This window comes from Poeciliopsis prolifica, unplaced genomic scaffold (assembly GCF_027474105.1).
Source record: "Poeciliopsis prolifica strain line A6 unplaced genomic scaffold, Auburn_PproV2 SCAFFOLD007, whole genome shotgun sequence".
NCBI lineage: Eukaryota > Metazoa > Chordata > Actinopteri > Cyprinodontiformes > Poeciliidae > Poeciliopsis > Poeciliopsis prolifica.
In genome coordinates, this window is record NW_026562382.1 from 13405665 (window position 1) to 13414338 (window position 8674).

Consider the following 8674-nt stretch of genomic DNA (forward strand, 5'->3'; position numbering starts at 1 on the left):
TCACAGCAATCTTTGTCTGATGATTTTGTCATGCATTGTAGTCAGAAAGTAATGAAAATAAGAATGTGTGATGAGCATTTAATAACGATCATTAAAAACATTACATATAAACACATAGAGAACAGGACATGGGAAATAGGTAGAGTAACAGGAGGAACCGGCAAAGAAAACTGAAAATCAGGAAGCATAAATACTGAAGGAAGGTTTGACAAAAACCTTGGATGCAGGTAAGCTTAAGGAGGGGGAATGTAGAACAGCTTCGAGAGGAAAGTGCTGAATTGAGGTAAGAACACTTTTCAATACAGAAAACACAAAGGCACTTTAACTAAACACAAAGGGGAAAAAAAACTAACTCTAGACAATAATCTACAATGTGAAATCAGAAAACATGAACAGTAGCAATACACACAAATATACAAAGGGAAACCAATACACAAACATGTGTGGGTCATGACAGGGTCTGGTTTTGTAAACTTTATAGTAATGAATCTTCCAGGAATATCCGTGATTAAGTCTGAAAAATTTTACTTAAGAACATTTCATGGTTTCCTACAAACTGCAATTTTTAAACCAAGTTTAACTGAATGTAAACAAATAAAGACTGTTTTGTGAAACATCAAAACTTGCTCCACATAAAATTAACAAGTGTGCATAAGCATTAAGTTACTATTGCTCTGATGTTACTTGTCTCTTTCAATTGGTTTTCCATTTTCATCTTCAATTTAATCTTGGAAGAGAAATGTTCCCAAATGTCTTAGTGTTGGAGTAAAATAAACAATAGCTGAATTGGCCAAACTGTTCTCTCATGGCAACTAGTCAAAGTATGTGAAACTTCATCAGTGCAGACCTCAGGTCTGTTTAGTGTAACATTTGGATGCATTATTAGTAGTTCATTGCTGTCACTTTTTAGTAGTATTGATATAAATTCTGTTGAAGTGGCACATATGGTATGTGCAGAATATGTTGCATTTTTAAGCTGGAATGCTTATGTCACAGAGCTTTAATATGTCTAAAAGATGTTTGTCAGTGTTTCCAAGCTGGATTCACAGTAACAGATGTGTAAGAAGGTGGAGCTTTCTCGTTATTTCCACAAACTTGCATAACTTTGCACACAAACCAAACACCAAACATAATTACACTGTGATATTATTTGGACTATGTACTGAGAAAAGGCCTGCTGAGTTTTGTTGTTGTGAGGAACTTCTGCCGCTTCTTTTTTAATTGTACTGAGGGGAATAAGTGGCAGTCCGTTTGCAACTCTATCTAGAAGTGCTTTATGCAAAGTCTCTAATAACTTCCACATCTCCCTATCTCTGGACAAAGTGCCTTGCAATCAGCTCAAATTAAAGTACTTTCATTGAACCTGCTGATGCCAAGACAATGAGTGTTGTTGATTAACTGAAATGCTGAAAAGCAAAACAATTATACGCTCTCCAGAGATGAAGCTCATTGATGTCAAGTTTTTCACATGCGGATAAAACACAGCTAATTAGAATCATTGCAACACACAAGCCAGTAAATTAGACAGTTTGTATGAATTGTGAATGTAGGAGGTGTTGAAGGGGATGTAGATCAGGGAGGCAACACAAGAATATTGTTTTGTGACCCAGTTTGAATGAGACAATATGATTTAAATTATCATAATGTTCTAATTCATTTTTTAAACTGACTTTATTGCTGATTTTTTTTCATCCAGTCTTTGATTCAGCTTGGTTGTGAAATAATGGCTCTTTCCACTCTGCAAATGTTAAAAGACATAAAGTGTTTGTTTTTGCATCCAATTTGCTTCCCCCTCAGCATCTGACATGAGAGGATAAGGAATGAGTACAATCCTGGCTGAACTAACTTGCCTGGAAATGTGTGCCAATAGGCATGACTTCAGCCACAAGAAGCTCTGAGTTCCTGTCACATGTGTCATGTTGACTCCACATCAGCAGCAAACCATCTGTCAGTAAAAGCACTTTCAGCATTATTAGAAGTATCTGCACATGTTTTCTAACTACCTACCAAATCTGGTCAAGTAAGTGAATTAATTAGATTTTCATTTACTCCTTTTGATTTACCACCCAGTGACAAGACATGAATTTAATTAACAAATTTGTACATTTAAAGCCAGGTTCAGCTCTTCAGAACATTATTGTCCTTCAATGTAGAGCTAGGAAAGACAACTAATGTTACAAAATGATATAGTCAGTGAATCTGTCAAGAAAATGTAAAAGTACACATAGCAGTTTGCACAAAACATCAATTGCTGCTATATCTGCTCAGCTTAATCTGTTTCACATCATCAGCCAGACATTATTCATGCCTGCTAAGTCTGGCACTTCAACAGGACACATGTCACAGTCCACCCTACTTTTATGAATGAGTCACAGAGAAAAGTCATTCTTCATCAGCACTTTACAATAAAGTATTTTCTCTCAGTACTTTTTATGAGTGATAATCCATAAATAAAATTAAATTACTAAAGAAACTGTTGCATTACTGACTGTCAGAAATGCTATTTATCTTTAGAAGATAAATTGCACCCACTCAGTCCCTTTAAACAACATCATTAGTTTTAATGTTTTTTTATTTATTTATTGAAAGCAAAAGACTTGCTTATTCCATCTTTGTTTTCCTTGGACTTTCCCTGCTCTATTACATTGATAACAAGATACACTGAAAGTATGTAAATCAACTTGTTTAACTCAGAACTAAGTACCTTCTAAATGGATTCCAAGCATTGATCTAGAGTTCAGACCAATCTGTTTCAGATGGTCACTAATAGCGTCCATGATTAAACTCATCTAAAAATCCCTTAGGTTGTTGTAATTGCTGCAATTTTATCTTCTACAAACAGAATTAGCCATAAAACTTGTGCATAATTTACACATTTTTTGGCCACTTAATTAACAACGGCTTTTGATTACTTTATTGCATCCATTGGTGTAACACGTCTATTTTTTAGTGACAGATTTAATTAATTATTTGGGATGTCCATCCCCTGATTTAAATAGATTTCTTAAAGTCAGCCTTTTCTCTGAATTGTTGGCTTGTTTTTTTGTATTTATACTGATTGACCAATGAATGGACCGTCCAGACACATGTCTCATTTGAGACCCACTCACTGCAATCAGGTGATCTCCATTTCACTCATTGTGAGACTACAAACCCCAACTGGCTGGACATCTATTGAATAAGGTAAGTTACTTTATAAGGGGTGCATATAGATCACTTGTTTTATATTTTGTATAATTGTCATTGATTCATTTAGTAGGTGAATACTTTTTCATGGGCTTTGTAAAAATATCTTCAGCCCATGGCTTTAGATTCATAATTAATGCATTATGCTTTAAATCATTTCAAGCAAACCAGCTCTGAACACTTTGTGGCTAAAAGAGCATTTGAGCAACACTCATCTGTAACCACACTTATTATCCAGTATTTTGCGTGTGAACATTTCACATCATTTTACAGTCATATACTGTGTACCCATGGGTATGATTTGTTTTTTCCTGCACGTTTTTGCAGATAACAAGAAAATATTTCTCTTGACTTTATGTTATAAGATATCCACCTCTGTAATAATGAGGCAACATGATGACAAAAAATTAAGCTTGAATGTGTGGGAGGAGAATGTGTTTGGACCAAGACTTTAGTTTGTAGCTCTGACTTTAGTCAACTGTTGTCCAAAAAATTTCTCAGCTGTGCCTTGATGGGAACACAGATGGCAAATGAAATTATGAGGTTTTAAGGGAGATACATTGTAAGCACGCACAACTAATACTCTGACACTTACAGAGATCACAATAACATGATTAGGCCTTCCATTTGAAGGCCTAATAAGGAAATGTCAGGGTAAAGCATTGTAATGTCATAAGCAGTAAAAATAATTCTCACCTCCTTGATGCAGTGATATCATCTCATAGCAGGTTTTTCTGCTCTTTAAACACACTAGTGGTTCAAGATTTTTCATAAAAAACATCCTAATAATTTACAAAGATGTGTGTCTTCATGAGTCAAAATCAGCTCTACAATATTTTTGAGCTCAAAAATAAATTAAGCATTGCTTACTTTGTCATCTGCATGCTCTCCCTGTTCTTTTTATACTTCAAAAACATGGCTTCTGGGTTAACTGATTGCTCTAAATTGACTTTAGAAGTGAATTTGTGGATCAATGGTTGATCATCCTGTGTATCTCTTTGTTTCCCTGTGGTAGGTAGGGACCTGACAGGATGTGTGCTGTCTGTCACCCAGTGACAGCTGGGGATAGGCATCAGTCCAACCCTCCTGCACCCCCAATCACTCCTAACCCCCTCCTTCTTAATCATGTTCAGGGACACGGAGCACAGTCATTTGGTGTGGCCGAGTGCAGAAATAAATGTTTAAGAGATAGCACACACTGTGCACAGGTCGCCTGTCCATCACAAGGCTAACAGTGAGAAACACACAACCACACACACACCTTCTCGCATCACGGGGCAATTTGGAGCTGAGAGCTGAACTAACATGAATGTTTATCTAGCTGTTAGAGGGGGTTGGAGGACAAAGTGAAACAATCAGGCTGCATTGTGGAGCATAACTTTATGTAAGCTAACATAAAAAGGCAAGGCTTTTTGTGGAAATCTGGTTGAGCCTTATGAGTATGTGTATGAATCGATTTTTACATCCTGTCAAACTTAGTGTTAGAAAGGACATTGAAAATCAGAACTAGTTCATAATGGGAATCCTCAATAGTAGTCTTCATGCTTTAGTGATTAAAGAGCTCTTTGCATATTTTAAGAAACACTGAAAAAATGAAGACATTTCCTGAGACAGCCTTTATGTACAGTCATGCTCCAGTAAAAATTGCCCAGTTCATGAATAAAGAGTTAATTTTAAAGGTGATAAATATGTAAAACATGTAATGCTGAATGCGTAGGTTGAAAAAACACACAAATAAAACACCCAATAATGCATTCAACGACAGAATCAAAGCGGTATCACTGAGTTCAGCACAGTTCATGTTAGTTTCATTAAAACAATCTCAAGTCAGTGACCTCACCGTCAGGGGAAACAATGGTTACAGTATCCATCACAGTTTTAACGCTGAACCAAGACTTTGGGTGTGTGCAACATATGCTGCGATGTGTGCATTTGAATGGTTTCATTATGTTTGTGTGACACTCAGTTTGATGCAAAGCTTGAAAGGGGCAGTGTGTGGATCAGCTGTTAATGATGTTGTCACATCAGGGAGTCTCCTTTCTCAAGGGAAAGGCCTGACTCATGTACTAACTGGCTGACCTACTTTTATTGGAACTGGAAACTGGTTCACAACTAAATCAACTCTCACAAACACACACAGTACTGTACACACACATATATTAACCAAAGACCTTGTAGATTTGCAGAGCTAATATTTGCAGAACATTCTATCTAGGCAGGTTTCAACATTTATCTATCTGTAAATGACTGAGTTTCAATGTTTTGTCAGTTCCTTTGACTGAAATATATTGCAACATCTGAACATTTGCCTTTTGCTTCACATAAACTACAGTAATGTTTGAGTCTCTTGAGTCACTCTTTTATTTCAGCCCAGAACGGAAACTTCAAACTTAGTTCAGTTCATCACATATTCAAACACTCATTGGTTATGCAGTGTGGACCATACTCCCATCCAATAAATGGAAGATTACAATATTGACAAGAATTACGCATAATACAACTGTGGATTAATGACTGTTTCAGTTCTAAAGAACTTTTATATAATCATGAATTGAGAATTTCAGTAGCTGTGAAAATTAAATACATAGGATTCAAAATCGGATGCCTTGTTTTGTATTTTGCACGAAGGTACTGCTACATAAAGTGGTTCAGTAATTAGCTCCATTGCCTCACAGAAAGAAAGTCATGGGTTCAAATTCTGTCCTTATGGTGTATCTATGTAATAGGTTTGTTGTAGATCTGAGGTTTCCACCTACAGTCTGGAAACATTAGATCAATGGAAGATGAAAAATTATTTGCAATGAGTTTGCCTAAAGAGTTGTTTGTCCCCTTTGTCATAACTGTTCTGTCCTCACACATTGTCTAAAAAAATTTAACAGATCCAGATATCATGTTGAATTAACACATTTGAGACACAATTCTGAAGGCTAAGGAGTTTCAATCTACTACTTGCATAGAGAAACTGATAAAGTGGCATGTGAATGTCTGCTAAATCTCATTTTATGTACATCTACATTATTATTACTAAACAGCTGCAAAAATTAATTTTTATTCTGCCAAAAGACTTCATTTCCCTTGACCAGATTTTGTAAATATGCAAAACCCAAACAAGTTTGTTTTACCATAGTTTCTAGTGTTTGTCAGCTGCAAAGCCCACTCTAGGATCTATGCTCAAAATTGCACGTTTACTGATTTTTGTATTTCTTTTTTCTTGTGCGTGTGTGAAACTGAAGCAGAAATAGTTGCCTGTAAAACTAGCAATCTTCTTTGGGTGAGGCAGTTCTACTAAAGAATTCACCCTCCATTATAATTTAACTTTAATGTTTTTATTGCTAAATTAGTCAAACCTGTTTATTCCCAAAATTATGAAGACAATGTGTCAACTTGGGATGAATCAATCAGTGCTTTGCTCAATCAGACATGACAATGCGGATCTGGCAACTCCCCGCTGTAAGAAAGGACTCGAGGACGTGTCTCTGCAATAACTAATAAACTGACTGAGGTGGACAGCAACTCCTGGATTTATAGAGGGAGGGGTGCTAGGAAAAATTGCAGAAGGGATTGTTTCTGTTCACTTTTTTTGCCTGTGATTTAAAGTAGAAAGTATTGAAATCTCTTTAGGGTGGAAAAAAATCATTTTTGCATGGGAACTGTGGTTGTTTAAGACAAATAACTGTTACACTGGGGCTTATGGAAGGCCTGCAACAAACTTAGGCAATGATTCAAAACAGGAAATTTTATTTTTTTATGGCTTAATTGGCATGTTTCCCTCAACATGAATGGTGTAACTGTATACCACAGAGCAGTGGTAGGAGGAATACATTTTTGAAATGACAAAAGGAACTTGCACGATGCACTTTGCACCCAAGCAAGCAAACAAAGATTCACAGCTGTTCACCAATGCTGGCATTCTCTTCAGGTGGAAGTGATAATAAGACTTTCACTCAACTGTGCAGCAGGTGGGCTTGCCTCAGGTGATAAGGGATGAAGAGGATTAGTGCAGGATACCATAATTGGAAAAAGGGAAGTCTAGGAAGCCATAAAATGAAGGGTATCAACAAAGCGAGCAAATAGACAGATGTCAGTAAATTTCATAAGAAATAAATGTGATGGTTTTAAACATAGATGTTAAGACAAACATCTATTGAGCAAAATGTTAAGACAAACTGAACCACTGCCAGGACAATGGGTGTGGTTAGGAAGTTGCAAGAAGATTGCACACAATAAAGAAATTGCTACGAATAAATGTGGAAACAGAATCAAGCCATAAAATGCCTCATGAACTCATTGAAAAAGAGAGACATAGACTGCACTGATTTATCTGTGTTTGCTAATACAAGATGCCTGTCTGACAGAGAGTCAAATAATAATTATCTCATGACTGAGTCCTCTGTGAATCATTATGTTATGCTTTGTAACACCGAATTGCAAATGTAGTGTGAGACACAAACAGAATGAGACGTTAGGCTACAAAACGAAAAGAAAAAACAGACAAAAAGGGGAGTTAAGAAAAATATAATGTTAACCAGAGGAGAGGAGGTTCAGATTACGTGCAAGAATAGGGAGGAGGAAGGGCAGGAAGAGATAGAGGGAGTAAAGAAGGTAATGGAGAAACATCTGTTTTGTGTCCGGGGCAGGTTACAGGCGGAGAGCGAGTCTCAGGAAAAGTGAAAAGGAGCAAAAGTGGCTGAGGGAGACAATTAGAGGATGAAAACGGGACAGGGTGGCAAAATATTACAGGGGCAGAAGCAGACATTATCACAAAGAAAAAGTGGTGATAACAAAGCCATTGTTTAAAGAAAATTTAAGAAACCCTATTTAAATGTGACCATAAATATTAGAGGAATATAAAAAGGTATTCTGGTCAGAGAAAACCAAAATGTAACTTTCTACACAAAATTTTGTGTGGCAGAAAAATATCACTTCACATCACTCTAGCACACTATCTTCACTATAAAACACAGTGGTGGCAGCATCATGCTGTGGGGATGGATGGAAAAAATTGCACATAAATTATTGAGAAGATGCAAAAAACATGAAACCAGGAAAATGTTGAACTTCGAACATGAACACAGCTATTCCAAAAATTACAGTCAGCTATAAATATAAGCAAATGGTTCAAAACAACACATGTTCATTTGTTAGAATACACAAGTTCAAGTTTAGTTTAGATCTCTTACTTAGAAAATGACGTTCACATATTTTGTGTGTCCAAACTGATTGAGAGTGAGCTATTTTATTAAAAAGAAAATAACTCACAATGTGAACTATAAAAATCCCTTCATGACAGAAAAATGGTTATTATCAGAAAAACCATAAATACTCTTAAGTCTTAGGAAAGTAGGATGGATGCATAAAGCTGATTTTATTGCCCTGTATCCCTACAGCCTGGTTGAAAACCTTAATGTTCAGTGCTGATTTATTTTACACTTTCCATGCATTGAAGGGACAAAAACAATCATTATGTGATGTTCCACTTTAAAATGTC